We start from the raw sequence: 13,770 nt of genomic DNA, 5'->3' as shown, positions 1-13,770 counted from the left end.
ACACACACACACACACGAGGGGAGGCGAAGAACAGAAGAACAACCAGCGTTCCCGCGTCAGGAGCACTTCTCGGGGTTGTGTTTTTGTTTTCAGTCCCGGAGCGCTCACCTCCCCGTGCGATGCTGGGCACGGCTGACTCATGACTGCTGGGCGCTTGCGGTCGCCACTATAAGTAGGATGAGGTTTCTCCGGGGGGCGGAGCGCGCAAAATAACGCAGGCATCGACACCGAGCCGGCCCCGCTGGCAGCCAGGGCTGACCGGGGTGGGTGCTCTTTGCCCTGCCCGTCGCATCCTGCCCAGTGCCTCCGCACCGCCACAGCCGCCGTAACGGGGCCCCCTCCGGCCCCCCGCCGCCATGGCGGCCCCTCGCGGCGGACTACGGCTCCCAGAGCCCCCCGCGGCCGCCGGCGCGAGCCCCGGCGCGGGGTCTGGCGGCACGCACGCACGCACGCGCCCCCCTCCTCGCGCGCGCGCACACGCGCACACACATACACATACACACACACACACACACACACTGCCGCGGGAGGGAGCGAGCCCGTGCCGCGCATGCGCTGGCCGCTGGCGGAGGGGCGGGGCGGGCGGAGCGCCGCGGCTATTCTCGGAGCGGTCGTACGCCGCTCCCCGTGCGTAGGGGCCGCGGCGGGCGTAGGCGCGGCGGCGGGCGCTGCGCCGTTGGCGTAGCGTTGTTGTGAATGGAGCGCGCGGCGGGGCGGGGAGGGTGACGTCAGCCTGCGAATGTCAACAATGTAGCGATTGAGGGGCGGGGGCGGCGCTGGGCCGGGGCGCGGGAGGCGGCGGCGGGCGGCAGAGCCGGGCAGCAGCAGCGGCCGCGGCAGCAGCAGCACAGCAGCGCCGCCTTCTCTCCTCCGCCTCCACCGGCCGGGCTGCCACCGCCGCCGGCCCCGGGTGCCGCTCCGGCAGCGACACAGCCGCCGCGGTGCTGCTCCCCCTCCCCGCCCCCCCCCCCCCCCCCCCCCCCGCCGCCCGCCCTCTCTCCACCCGCCCTCCCTCCGCTGCGGCTTTCTCTCCTCCTCCGGCCCCCCTGCCAGCCCTCCCCTCCTTCCCTCCCTTCCCCCTTTATTTTTCTCCGCAAGACTTTGGCTCTGGAAACAGCTGGTTCAAAGCAATCGCCATGTGATGATCGTCTGGGTCGGGTTTTTTTTTTTTCATTTGGGGGGGGGAGGGTGCAGGTTTCTGACCGCAGAGAAATACTAATAAGAATTTCCGAAACAACAGCAGCAGCAACAACAAGAGCAACCTCCCCCTTCCCCAAACCTCCTCAGCCGTAACAGCCCCCCCAGCCCCGGGCCCGCTCCACCCCGCCCCACTGCCTCCCCCACCTCCCGCCCAGGCTGCAGCGACAGGGGCGACCCCCGAAAGTTGCGCGGAGGCGAGGTGAGTGCGCCTGTTCCGCGGCTCGGCAGCCCCGCCGGGGAAGGGGAGCGGGCGGCAGGGGGGCGAAGTTTGGGGGGAGGCCGGCCGTGCGGGGGGGCAGCGTGGCTTCTCCCCTCCTTCTCCTCCTCCTCCTCCTCCCCGGCGCAGCAGCTGTTGCGCGGGGTCAGGCGGGGGGCTGCACCCCCGCCCCCGGAGCTCCGCGGGCTGTGCAGGCGCGCTCAGCGCTTATTCCTTAATGTGGGAAATACGCGCGTTGCGTAACGGGGAGTGCGCGGCGGGCGCCCGGGCGCGCGTGTGTCCGTCCGTCCGTCCGTCCGTCCGTCCGTGCGCGCTCTGCCGCTCCCCTCCGCGCTGCCGCGCCCGGGCGGGAGCCCCGGGCAGCCCCTCCGCCGCCGCGGGCACCTGCAGCCTCCCGGGCAGCGCGTCCCCCGCCGCCCCCGGTGCCGCGGGTTCGGGGAGCGATGCGAACTCCGGTAACAGGAGTCCCGGGGATCGCTAAGGCGCGGCGTGCGGGCACGGCAGCAGCGCGCCGCGGAGACGCTGGCTGTCATGAAAGAGGCTAAGTGTGAAACCGTGCCTCTCCTTTTGTGGAGCGGGCTATTTTGGTCATGCAGCGGGTGTCTTGCTGAAATCGCTTCAGTTGCCGTGAGATCATTGTGCCCTTGTTATTGAAGCTCCGGAGTAAACCCCGGGTTTCGGTCTTTACTGATAAACGTGAGGCAGGGACGACATCTGATTAGAAATACTCCTTAAGATGTTGGAAAGATTGGGAAATTACAGCGTTCCTGTTTGCTCTTGTTGAAGCCGTGTCAGTGTTTTCGTGATGAAAGCCTGTTTTCAGAGACTTTGGAACTGTCGCTAAACTTGTGCATATTTTAATTTTTTTCTTCTGAGCCTCGAGCTGAAAACAAGTTGGATTTTTGTTGCTTTTTTTTTTTTCTTTGAGCTGGGAATTGTCTGAGATTCTGCTGTAGCTGGTGGAATGCTCTGAGGTTTGGGGAGGGTGATGATGCTTGGGTAAATTGACTTTTTCAGGTATGTAAATACTGAAATTTGAGATAATTGCTGAGATGAGATGGGTAGACTAAAATGATGAGATGGTGTGTTAGGCTTTTGCTGCTACAGCCCCATAGACAACAGCTTTAAACCACTGTTCTAGGAGCTTTACCTCTGACAAATAGAAATAAAATTCCACCTCGCATGTGGGCATGCTCTTTTAAAAGCCTTGTTGCCTTTTGTGTCCACCCGCCTGCCCCCTGTCACTGGGATCTGGGCAGCTGTGCAGCAAAATGGATCGGCGTTGTACTTCCCTGCCGTGTACTGAACCTGAGTTTTCAGCATTGCTTTTCACATTTGACCCTTCAGCTTCAAAGGCTGCTCTGAAGGTGCTCTACAAGGAATGGAAGGAAGCCGTGACTAATTGGAAAAGTAGAGAACTGAAAAATCAGGATCATAGGTCTAGTTGTCTTGTTAGTTTCCTCTGTACGGCCGGGCGAGCCGCTCAAACAGATGTACGCCAGTACACAGCTGCCAAGTGGGCAAGAAAGATCCCCAGTGATTCTGGAGATAGGATGGCTCTCAAGATATTTAGGGATCTCTTGCAGAAATGCTCCAGAGGAGCAGAGTGTGCAATGCTGGGCAACTCCACTATGAGACTTGAGGTTGAACAGCTAGAATTTTTTTAAACTTTTACCATTGTGGAGAGTAGATGGGGAAGATGCAGGCAGTGAATAGATGACTAATGCACATGCTGACAGATCTGTTAATCAACAGAATTGTTTATGCTCAGGTATCTCACTCTGGGAAACACTTCCACGACAGGTACTCCTAGTCTTTTTCTGACCCAGAGGCACATCTGGAGCATCTGTTGGTGGTAATGTGCATGCTGGCAGATTGCTCTGGTGATGTAGGTGGGATGCCTTCCTCTCTTTTCCTCTTGGCTTTCAGTCATTCATTTTACAGCAAGAAAACATTGGCTGTTTGCTCTTTGGTGTTGGGCAGGAAGGGGAGTTAGGACTAAAACCTGAGTTTATGAGGAGATTTTGGTAAATCTTCGACATTGGAGAAGTCTTCAGATACTCATTGAAATAGTAAAGTCTCCATAATATATAGCAATCTTACATATCTCTTTCTGCAAGTGCACAGTAAAAGACAAAGAGAGCTGAAAATAAAACCCTGTGTAGATGATGTGTAGTGTGGAATATGTGACAGAAGTTGCTTCCCTTTGCTTATTTTAAAACTTTTCTTGCTTGATTTTTCAGTCTGATGTGCCATTTTTTTCTTAATGAGGCTGCAGTGTGATTGCCAGTTATTTTCTTTTAGGTTTTCTCTAAAGGTGTAGTGTAAAAAAAATCAGTGTTTTTTTTTTTTTTTTTTAAGAATAGAAATAGATGTTTTGTCATTGTGTGCCTGTGACATTCTTTTTGGGTAGGGCTTCACATATGCACAGATAAAGAGACTTCTCAGACCATAGCAAAGAGAGGTTTATGGCACTGAGCTGAAAAATGAGATGTGTAGCATTAACATATGCAAAGTAATCTTTTCAGTAGTAATGGCATTTTTATGTAGTAAACTTGGTAAAATTGAATAATATTTATTGTGTGACATGAACAGTGTCTCTTGTGGTTTTAATCTAGGTGCTATGAACATGGTTTATACATTCAAATCAAAATGAGTATGCCTTTTTACTCAAAGGAATACTTTGTGAATGGTTTCTTAGTTTACTCTAAGAATGTACCGGCAGTGTTGAGCAGGTCTGACTTAAATTTGAAGGCATGCATGCTTCTTTCACCTCTGGGTCTGAATTTCCAGCTCAGTTCATTTTGGGTGTGATGCTTGTATATAAGGGTTTTCTGAGTTGAGCTGTTAGGGAAAATACACTCATTATTCCATTGATGTGCTGAAGAAAATTCAGGTTTAAACTTCATGCTTTCTCTGGGTTACTCCTGCTGCTTTCAGTGTTCCTGCTGACTACAGAATGCTTTAAGAGAATGTGTAAAGAGTGTTGTTCTGATACTGCAGTTCTTGACTGATATTTGAGCAGGTGCCCAAATGATTTTGTTGTCATAGATGAATGGGCAGTGGAGTTCTACTCCCAGTAACTCCTGCAGGATTTCCGGAATAGTGCTCAAAGTACTCATTCAGGTTGTTACAAAAAACGGTCATCATTCCTTTAAATTCAGCCAAAAGATACTAACCTTGGCAGCTGTCTGAATATTACACATTTATTTGAAGCTTGCATCAAGAAGATGTAGAATGTATGAATATAGCCAGCTGAGTTGCAATGTGTTCATCTTGCTTTTTAGATAGGCAGAAACGTCTTTGTAGTGGATTGAAAAGAGCACTGCCTACTATGCCACTCTTAGACTATGAATTACAATTTTAAAGCAGGCAAGCAGAGGAATGTATACAAATGCTGCCTCTATGACCAGTGATGGACTTGCATCTTCTGAGTTACTAGAACTAATGATCAAAGAGCAACCACATGTTCAGAACAGGCAAAAGAAAAGGAACGAGGGAATAAGTTGGGGAAAGCCCTTATGCTAAAAGTTTACATGTGTGGCAGAACTTTGATCTGTCAAAAACTGGGCTCGGCTCAGAAGACTCCTCTGCTCGATGGTATTGATCTTCATGCAGAAGGAGCCGCAGCAACAATCTGAAGAACACCACCTGTGCTACACTGGCATCTCGGCAGATCAATAGCTGTGTCCCTGTTTAGCTTGAAAAAAACTGTCTGTGAAAGCTCCTAATACAGTGGGGGCTGAGCTGCAGCTCCCCAGTGGTGTACCCCCTGAGCCCTCGCTGGCTTCTGTGTCTGCTCCCCCTTTGCTGTTTACACCTGCTGGTGCAAGCCTGCCCCAGAGCCAGCCGGGACATTTCGGATTCAGTGCCTCAAAGGAGAAGGAGGAGGTGGTGCAGGTGGTGGCTGCAGGGGCAAGGGACACGGGGACCTGAGCTATGCCTTTTCCTTCTTTTTAGTTTGAAAGGTGACCTAAAATGGTCAGATCCTCCCAGATTTATTCCTGAGACCTATCATTTGCGTACAACTGTCTCTGCTATCTCAGCTGAACAAGATGTTTGAAAAGCTATTAGGAACAAAAAGCAAGGGAATTTCCAGTTTATCCCTAGTAAGAATTGAAACAGAAGCTTGAAGCTTTTTTTTTTTCTTTTCTTCTCCTGAATGTTGAAAACAAATCAGCCGGGCTGTGATGGGTAGATGGGGTTTGGTGCACAGGTTCAAAAGGAGTCTCCCCACTAAGAAAAACAGGAACTGTTTGCTGCCTGTCACCACGCAGGGCTTCTGGGCTGTGGAGCAGCAATTTTGTTTTTTGAAAAGAGGAAAAGCAGCTTAAATAAACAAAATGACCCTTGAGACTTAATCACAGCTACTTATTATAGCTGACATTCACTGAGTACTTTTTTTTCCTTTTTTTTTTTTTTTTTTCTTCTTTCTTGAGTGATCGCTTTAAAATTTTAACCTGAACTAGGAAAACAGGAACTGTAGGTGTGGAGGTGTTCCTTCAGCCCGACTTGCATGCAGGCTGTTTTTTATTTAGCGGGTAGGTGTGTTCGGTGTGTGTGCGAGTGCAATTGAACATGTCAGCAGTTTCCTACGAGCCGCTCTTGCTGACTCACGTGTCTGGTGCAGCTTGGAGCTACCCTGGCTATAAACTGTCCACAATGGGAGGCGCGGGCAGAGAGACCGGCAGTGCCGAGCCGCTGTTCAAAGGTTATTTTCGGTTCTCCGGTCACTGCTTTGCTGTGGTTTTCTTCCCCAGCAACATCAAAACACGCTGTCACTTTGCCAGGCTGCCATTCCTCTAGGTGCGGAGGGTAAAGTGGAAGTTCATTGTGCCGCTGCAGAGGTTGCGCCCCAAGTGCATTCTGATGCTGCTGATCTGCAAGCTCAACCTCTGGGGTTTAGGTGTTTTTTTGGTGTTGGGGTTTTTTAGGTTTGCATAGGGTTTGGGTTTGTGCATAGTTTCAAATTTGGGTATGCAAGGCTAGCCTATGAATTGTGTTTTTCCTTTCCAAATGCAAGCTCTTCTGTGGAGTATCCTACCCTCCACCCCTTTTTATGGCATAAATCTTCTTTAAAGCCAGCAAGGAATTATGATTAAACTTTAAAAAAACCTGGTTTTAGCTGTCTTTAATTTTCAAAATTTTGCTGTTTCTTAGTCTTGTTTTTACCTCCTGTGTGGCAATATCACTGGCTGCTAGCATGAAAGGATTCCTTCATCTGCTCACGCTCTTCTACAACTGCTTCTTTATTTACAGACTCTATTCTGATTACTCATAAGGATTCTAAAATGATAGCTGCTGCTGACTGATGATTTTTAACTGATCTTCTTGTTGTGGTTTTTGGGTTTTTTTTCTTCCCTCCTTTCTTCTTTCTTTCTTAGCTGATCACAAAAGCCTTTGCAGAAGTGGAGTGAATTAGCCATCTGCAGTTCTGGATTTACTGTGAGGGAGTTTAGATTTGTAGTTGTCTTTTGTGTATTTTTCTTCTTCTTGTTGTGGAATGGGGTGAAAATAAGCGGTCTTTGAAAGTGTGATAAAGAAAATCAGCTGCTATAGAGCAGGGTTTAAAAACAAGGTGAGTTCATATCACTTGTTTTGTTTTTAGTCAGCTACTTTTACCAGTAATTAATAGAAAACCACACTGAGAGCTTTATAACACATGAAGAAAATGGGTGTTCTTGGTTTCTGCCAATACAAATGACTCATCAGTATCAGGGTTTCAACTTCTAATAATAAAACTGTGGAAGACCTTTAAAACGTGTGGTTTTCGCCCCTACTCTTAGTGAAAGGTTGGAAAATATTACGTTGAGATTTTTATTTTTTTTAACTTATGGGCGATTTAGTGATTTGCTATGCAGGAGTGAAAGATCTTGTACCCTCCAAAGAAAACCTACTTACACCACTGTTTGCAGTGCAAAAGTCTTCCCCTCTCCTGGCTTCTTTCAATGATTTGCATTTGACTGTAGAGTACTGCCGATGCTTAGCCTCGATGTCAGAGATGCGCATCTGGAAAATATAACGTATTTGTGTCACTGGGGGAAGGCTTGGCACACTACCTCTCCTTGCTGAGCTGTTGTTCTCTACCTCTTTTCCAGTCTGGTGAGGAGAGGCACAGTAAGACTGCTGAGTGACCTGTATTGCTGTTTCAGTTGGGGGTCAGAGGATGTGGAGAGGAAGATAAACAGAAAATAGGAGTTGAAACATAAATGACAACTGTAGGATGTGTCTGTCAGTACCTGGAAGGAAGCACGCATCTTCCAGTACTGAAAGTGATACTGAGAAAAGTGCAAATCAGAAAGTGATCTGTTCAATTATTTTATTTTTCTCTCTCTCTTAAAAAGTAATAGTTTTCAAATCCTTTTAGCTGTTTACCTTTTTGTAAAGATTCTGCGCTTTGTTCAATGCAGTGGAGTAACCTCTAGCACATTCAGCTTTTTGTTTGAAAGTGTTACTTGTAGGTTGTGAGGTTATTTTGTTTTCATGTAAGCAGAGCATGCCCTTCATGTTGTTACAGTGTATAAAATTTTAATTATTTTTTCAAGGTGTTGTACTTTGAATTGTAGTCCAATCAGTGTCTCCTGATCTGCTGCATTAATATTTAGTGTTGCTATCTCTTTTCAAGTTGCCTGTGTTGTTACAAGGTTTAAAGGCTATACATGAGGCAGAGCTAGTATTTCCTTCCCATTGGAGTGAAAATTCCCACATTTATGAAGCCTCCATGTTTACTTTCTCTGTTGTTGCAATATTTATACTAGTAAGTTAATCCTTATAAGGATATGATGATTCTTTGTTTCTTCTTATTCTATTTTAAAAGCAGAGTGTGTTTTTAACAAAATCCACTCAGAAAATCTAGACTTAACCCAGCTTCCACATTGTCAGCGGGCATCTTTTACCACTAAATATTTATATATATTAATGTAGTTGGTTTTGGTTGCACTGAAATACCTTGGATGTATTTGTCAGTTTTTTGTGTAACCAGACTCTGATGTAGAATCTTTGTCTTGTAGCCTCTTACTGGGAGAAGTGCACTAAAAATAGAGGTACAGAAGCCTGTGGGAATAAAACTTTGCAACATGTGGGAATCCAGTTGTTCGTTACATGGCAACAATAAGGCAGGTTTTATTATTTTCAGATGGATATAGCATAAAAGGCCACATTCCAACTTAAGGGATTTATTTAGGGACAATTCTTACTGAAGTTCACAGAAGAATAATCGGTAAAGTCTGCAGAATAAGGTGTCAGTGGTCATTCAGAGTTCAAGAGAACACAAGTTCAGCACTCTGAGTTTGGCATGTCCTTAGAAAATCCTGCCATCAGAAGTGCCATGAAGGTTGGACCGTGGCAGATGAATAACGGGTCTAGATCTCACTGATGTTTTGAGCTCTTGACTCTGAAATGGGATTTGTGTCCAAAATCACTGAGGGCTGGACCTGTGAAGGGCAGGTAATAGTGTTGCTGCCAAATTTGGGGCAGTGATTCTGCTTGGCATCTCCTCTCCTTGCCTTTGCTTGCCCTGGCATCTGTCTCATCCCAAGTGGGCCAACCCTGAGAACTAAATTGGCAGAAAATTACTCGGTCTATGTGTAGGGTTAGTTTTGTGCATGTTACGTTTGCTGTGGATTCTGTCAAGAACTTGGATAATGCGTCAGATTAAACCAAAACTTGTTAAAAGGCTTAGAGCTGGCCATGGGACATCTGGTCTCCAAAGTGCACTCACAGTCACTGCATCATGCCCCATCTCCTGAAGGTTGTTCTTGTCTTGCTCTGGCGATGTGGTGGCTCTGCAGAAAACCAGTAGCAGCCTGTGCCTAGCCTAACCTGTAGCTTGGCAGTAGGAACTTGCTTCCCAGGCCATGAGAGGTTAGGGATATTTCTTTTCCACTTGTATGTGCAACAAACAATTGAAAAAATAGTTAGAGGAAAGCAGAACTCAATCAAATGGGTCTTCAGTGTTAACAAAATGCAGAAGTACTATCTCCTGCAAATATTCAAATAAGTGAAAGAGGGTAGGTTTAAATTAGATGTTGGAAAGAAATTTTTACTGTGAGGATGGTGAGGCACTGGAACAGGTTGCCCAGAGAAGTTGTGGATGCCCCAAACCTGGAAGTGTTCAAGGCCAAGTTGGATGGAACTTAGAGCAACCTGGTCCACTGGAAGGCATCCCTACCCATGACAGGGGGTTTGGAACTAGATGATCCAGAAAGTCCTTCCAACCCAAACTATGCTGTGATTCTGGAACAACTGTTCTAATTCCTACCTGATTCTGGCTTCTGGCCTCATGCAACCAGGTCATGTCACCGATCTCCCAGATGCGATGAGCTCTTGAGAATTTTACATTGAAAGGAATGAGCAGACTTGGTGACTATGGAGAATTTTTTGAATGATGTGGCTGCATTCCTAAACCCTTAGGTCTTCTCACAACCTTTTATCACTCTGGGGATGATGGTGAGCAATGTTGAGTAACAGGTTCAACAGATGACCCGAGTGACTTGAATTTACTCAGGTGAGGGAGGGAGTCTAATGTCATCCTTCAAACTGAGAGGGTGAAATTGAGAGCTGGTAGTGCCTTGTGCCACTGGTGGGAGCATGAGGTCCTGCTTGGCCATCTGTTTGTTGTGCTTTGCTGAGCTGATTCAGCTTTTCGATCTAGTACACATCAGTTTACCATTTTCTTAACCCTGGCTAATTTTCCTAGGCAGTTTGATGAGTACAACCACAGGTCCAAAGAGCAGCAGGGCTAATATGGGAAAGTCAAGGAGGAGCAGTGGGTGTGCAGTTGCTGAGGGGCAAACCCAGATCTCCTAGATTTGCTGTCTGTAGCTTCACCCCACCAGGCTGCTGGAGCTGGGTGGCTCTTGTTTGGGAGGGGATGGCACTGCTACCCCTTTCCTGTGTTCTTGAGCAGCACCCTGGGATGATTTTCTGCAAAGCTGAATGCTGGTTGTGCATTAGGCAAACTTTTTACCAGACCCTGGGTAGCAAAAATGAGAATGGAACCTTTTGGTTAGGTCTTCCTCTTGAGCTGGGAAACCTGAATTCTGCTTCAGGTCAGCTTCAGGTATCTGCTGTGCCTGAGGTACTTTTGTGTGTTCTTTACCCTGCCAAGTGCTTGTGACTCAACTCAACAATTTAACTTAATTTCCAATCCCTTAATTTGTTCCTGTAACTTATTAAATGTGTACCAAGGGAAAGTGTGGAGCAGAGTTCTTACAGAAATCCAAATTAAGTGAGGCTGTGAAATAATCATGGGTCATGTCAGTAAGCTAACCCCAATGTAAAACTCCTGGTAAATTATGAAATGTATGCATAGTTTGTCATAGCTGGAAATTCATGGGCAATGCAAATTTAAACACTTTGCAAGGAAATTTTTTTGTTTGTCTTTTTCCCCTTCTTGGTCCTCTTCATTTGTCTTATTATTAGACTAAAAGTAGAGTCAGTGATTCATTCAGTAATCTCTTTCTTGGACAGTTAGTCATCTGCCAATTTGTGTTAACTTTCCACTTTGTTCAGAAAGTGAGTAATGCTTAATGCACCAACCAGCAAATTCCAAGCTTAAAAAGCTGTGAGTATCATTCAGAGCATCTCTAAACTTTCTCTAAAAAAAATTACCATTTTGTAAGATCAAAGTAAAGGTCCGACATGCAGTTGTACAGCTACAGTCCAGTTGTTTTGTCTAGCCCCAGTTACTAAAGCAAAACACAGGGATGCAAATGCAGTGCACAAGTACAAGAAACCCACATGTTATTTAGCCAGTGTAACGCTTCTTGTTTTTCTTCCCAAGTACTACTTTCAAGGGGTAAATACTGCCTGCATAGTTCTTTTTCCCTCCCCAGTTGCCATGGCTTGTTAATTTCTATTGTTTCCTACCTCAACAAATTGTGATGCTATCAAGGCTAATTTAGTGAAAATAGCTTGCAAGGAAAGTAGTAATTGTTATTAGCTGCCTGCTACAAATATTTCTGGTGCTTTTCATCATGAATTTTGGTAGAGAAAAAAATATTGCTCTGTTAAGTGTTTTCTGTATAGAACTTCCAGCTATGAAGTCTTTCTATAGCAGTGGGGTAGATATTTTGATTCCAAAATGATGCCAGTTATTTCTGAAGATGAACACAGTACTTTATTGAATCACTTGAGAATGTTACAACTTTTTTTCTTTCTTATAAAGACTGGAGTAGCGTAAAGAGCAACAAGGTCAGTAATGTCATAGGAGAACTTTATAGGACCAAAGTCTTTGCAGTCTGCTCTAAAATAACATGAAAGAGCTGACTATTACACTGAGCAGCAAAGGAATTCAAAGTGCACGTGGGACTTAGTGCTCTGGAGAGGGTGTGCATGTGCAGAAGGGTAGGGCAAGGTGGCAGTGGTAAACATCAATGCCAGAAGTGGTTTGCTTGGCCCCACACATTTCCTTGTTCCTTCCCCAAGTGCCTGTTGTCCTTCGCCCCCACTTGCAGTCTGCTTCTTGCAGTGAAGTTGTCTTCTCTATGATTGTCCTTTGGTACAGGTGGTTTTTAGGGTTTCCTGATGCCACAGTTCTGTAAACAAGCAATGCAAAAGCTGGTAGAGAGGAAATAATAACCTTTGGTTATAGGGTCTGTAGCATGCTGGGGCCATAGCAGAGTTCTGTTGTGCTCAGCTTTTGTCAGAATAAAAACATGATTTGGTTTTGAGGAAAAGATAGAAGAAGATTAATTCCTAGAATTCAATTCCATTCCATGTAAAAAAATATCCTGATAACCATGTTCCAGTGTGAAGAATTAGGGCTTCTGAAAGGTTTTCCCTTCCAGTCTTACTTTGTACCTCAGTAAGTTTTGATAGTTTGGTGAAGCTTTGGACAAACAGCCATACCAGGGATGCTTATCTGATCACCAGCCTTTGGGATTTGCCCCTCCTGGCTACCTGCACATTTTCCAGCATCAGCAGTGTTAGTTAATGCAATCCACCCTCCCCCCTCTGCCTTCTGGGACATCTATGCCCACACTAGCATTGCTTGCATATTTCTGATTTAAACCTTCAGAGCATTGTGAAGAAGTTCCTTGCTAGTTTTGGGGTGAAGGTGGGGATGGGCAGGCAGAGAAGAGCAAAGGCTGAGGTCAGTGGTGCAGCTCTCAGTTGAGTTTGGTGCACTCTGTGCATGTGTGACTCAAGCAATGGCTGATTCACCTCCTGAAGGTTGTTTGGGATTTGCTTGGTGTTTTTTAGTTTGTAAAGTAGTAGTCCATCCAGAGGTGAAAGTTAGTGCCCTTTTGTTGGACTATGAGTAAACCAGAACTGTGAGAAATGTCTTTGCTCCTAGCCTATGCTCCAAATGCTGGGCAACAGACCTGGAGTGCTGAATTGATGTTGGAGGAGATGGGCATCTGGCTTTCCTGGGACTGTGCAGGGTTTGAGGGATAGCTTAATTGCTGGATTTGGCACTTCAGGTTGCAGGTCACCTGGATGGGGCAGAGAAGGCTGTACGATTTATAACTCTACTTGGTAACAGCTGGCACAGCTGCTTTCTTTAGCTAGTCAGAGATTGTGGGGTGAAGGAGGAATGACCAGGTGCCTGAGATCTTGTATGTGTTGAAGCCCAGAAAAGGGCAGTGTTGACTGTTGCAAAGCTGAACTTGTATTCAGGGCATTTTTATCTGAGGAAATATCTATCTGTATTTATGTGGTTTTGTCCCCTGCCCACCTTCCCTTTGTTCCTTGACTGTAAAGTTTAGGCTATTGCCAGGAACACGGGCACCTGTTGCCATCATCCTGCACGGAGAGGCACCCCAGGAGGTGCAGCCTGGTGAGGGATCTCCCGGGTATTTATGGAGGGGTCTCCTGCCCCAGCTCACTCTGCAGGTGTGCTGTGCAGTCGGTTAGAGAAACCACAAGTTGAAGGGTTCGCTGGGGTGAAACAGTTTACAAATAGCTTTTCAGTGTTTGTTTTTATTTTTAACTCCCTCCCCACCCATGGGTCTCTCCCCCGGCATATCAGCAAAGGTGAAATGGCTCAAAGAGAGAGGATTGTTGTTGCAGAATAGGCAAAGCACCCCAAGAGTTTCCAGACGACCTTTGGAAAACAAATTACTTTCCCTGGGTCTTTTTTCTGCTCCTTTTTCTTTAGGGTTTGCAGGGTTAAAACTTCTTTCTCTGTGGCTGCTGGGTTTTTCAGGGGTGTGGGGGGTGTAATGATTTTTTTTATTTTTTTCCCCTGGGTTTAGTTTTTTTTTTCTTTCCCTTGAAGACTGACCCTGACAAAAAGATACCTATAGCAGTGTATTTGAAGCTGGTAGAGCCAGGGTGCCCTTCTGGCACCTGCAAGGAGAGCCCCTAAACCAGGTGACGCTGCCCTGGCACCAGTTCCCAGTGTCCC

The 13,770-nt window shown here is 46.6% G+C and overlaps 1 protein-coding gene across 5 annotated transcripts in view; it reads left to right on the top strand.

Moving 5' to 3' along the window:
* The first annotated feature begins 771 nt into the window (after nt 1–771).
* Nucleotides 772–13,770, top strand: part of BACH2 (BTB domain and CNC homolog 2) — a 188,141-nt gene continuing 175,142 nt past the window's right edge. For 3 of the 5 annotated variants that reach the window (XM_071445866.1, XM_071445871.1, XM_071445858.1), the window contains exon 1: nt 772–1,400. The gene's annotated coding sequence lies outside the window, so the exon portion shown is untranslated. The remainder of the gene's footprint in view (nt 1,401–13,770) is intronic. The other 2 variants (XM_071445862.1, XM_071445870.1) reach the window with 2 other exon arrangements.

The sequence above is a fragment of the Agelaius tricolor genome, unplaced genomic scaffold (genome assembly GCF_023055355.1).
Source record: "Agelaius tricolor isolate 1412-34295 unplaced genomic scaffold, bAgeTri1.0.p SCAF_1, whole genome shotgun sequence".
Taxonomy (NCBI): Eukaryota; Metazoa; Chordata; class Aves; order Passeriformes; family Icteridae; genus Agelaius; species Agelaius tricolor.
This window is presented reverse-complemented; position numbering and strand designations above follow the sequence as displayed.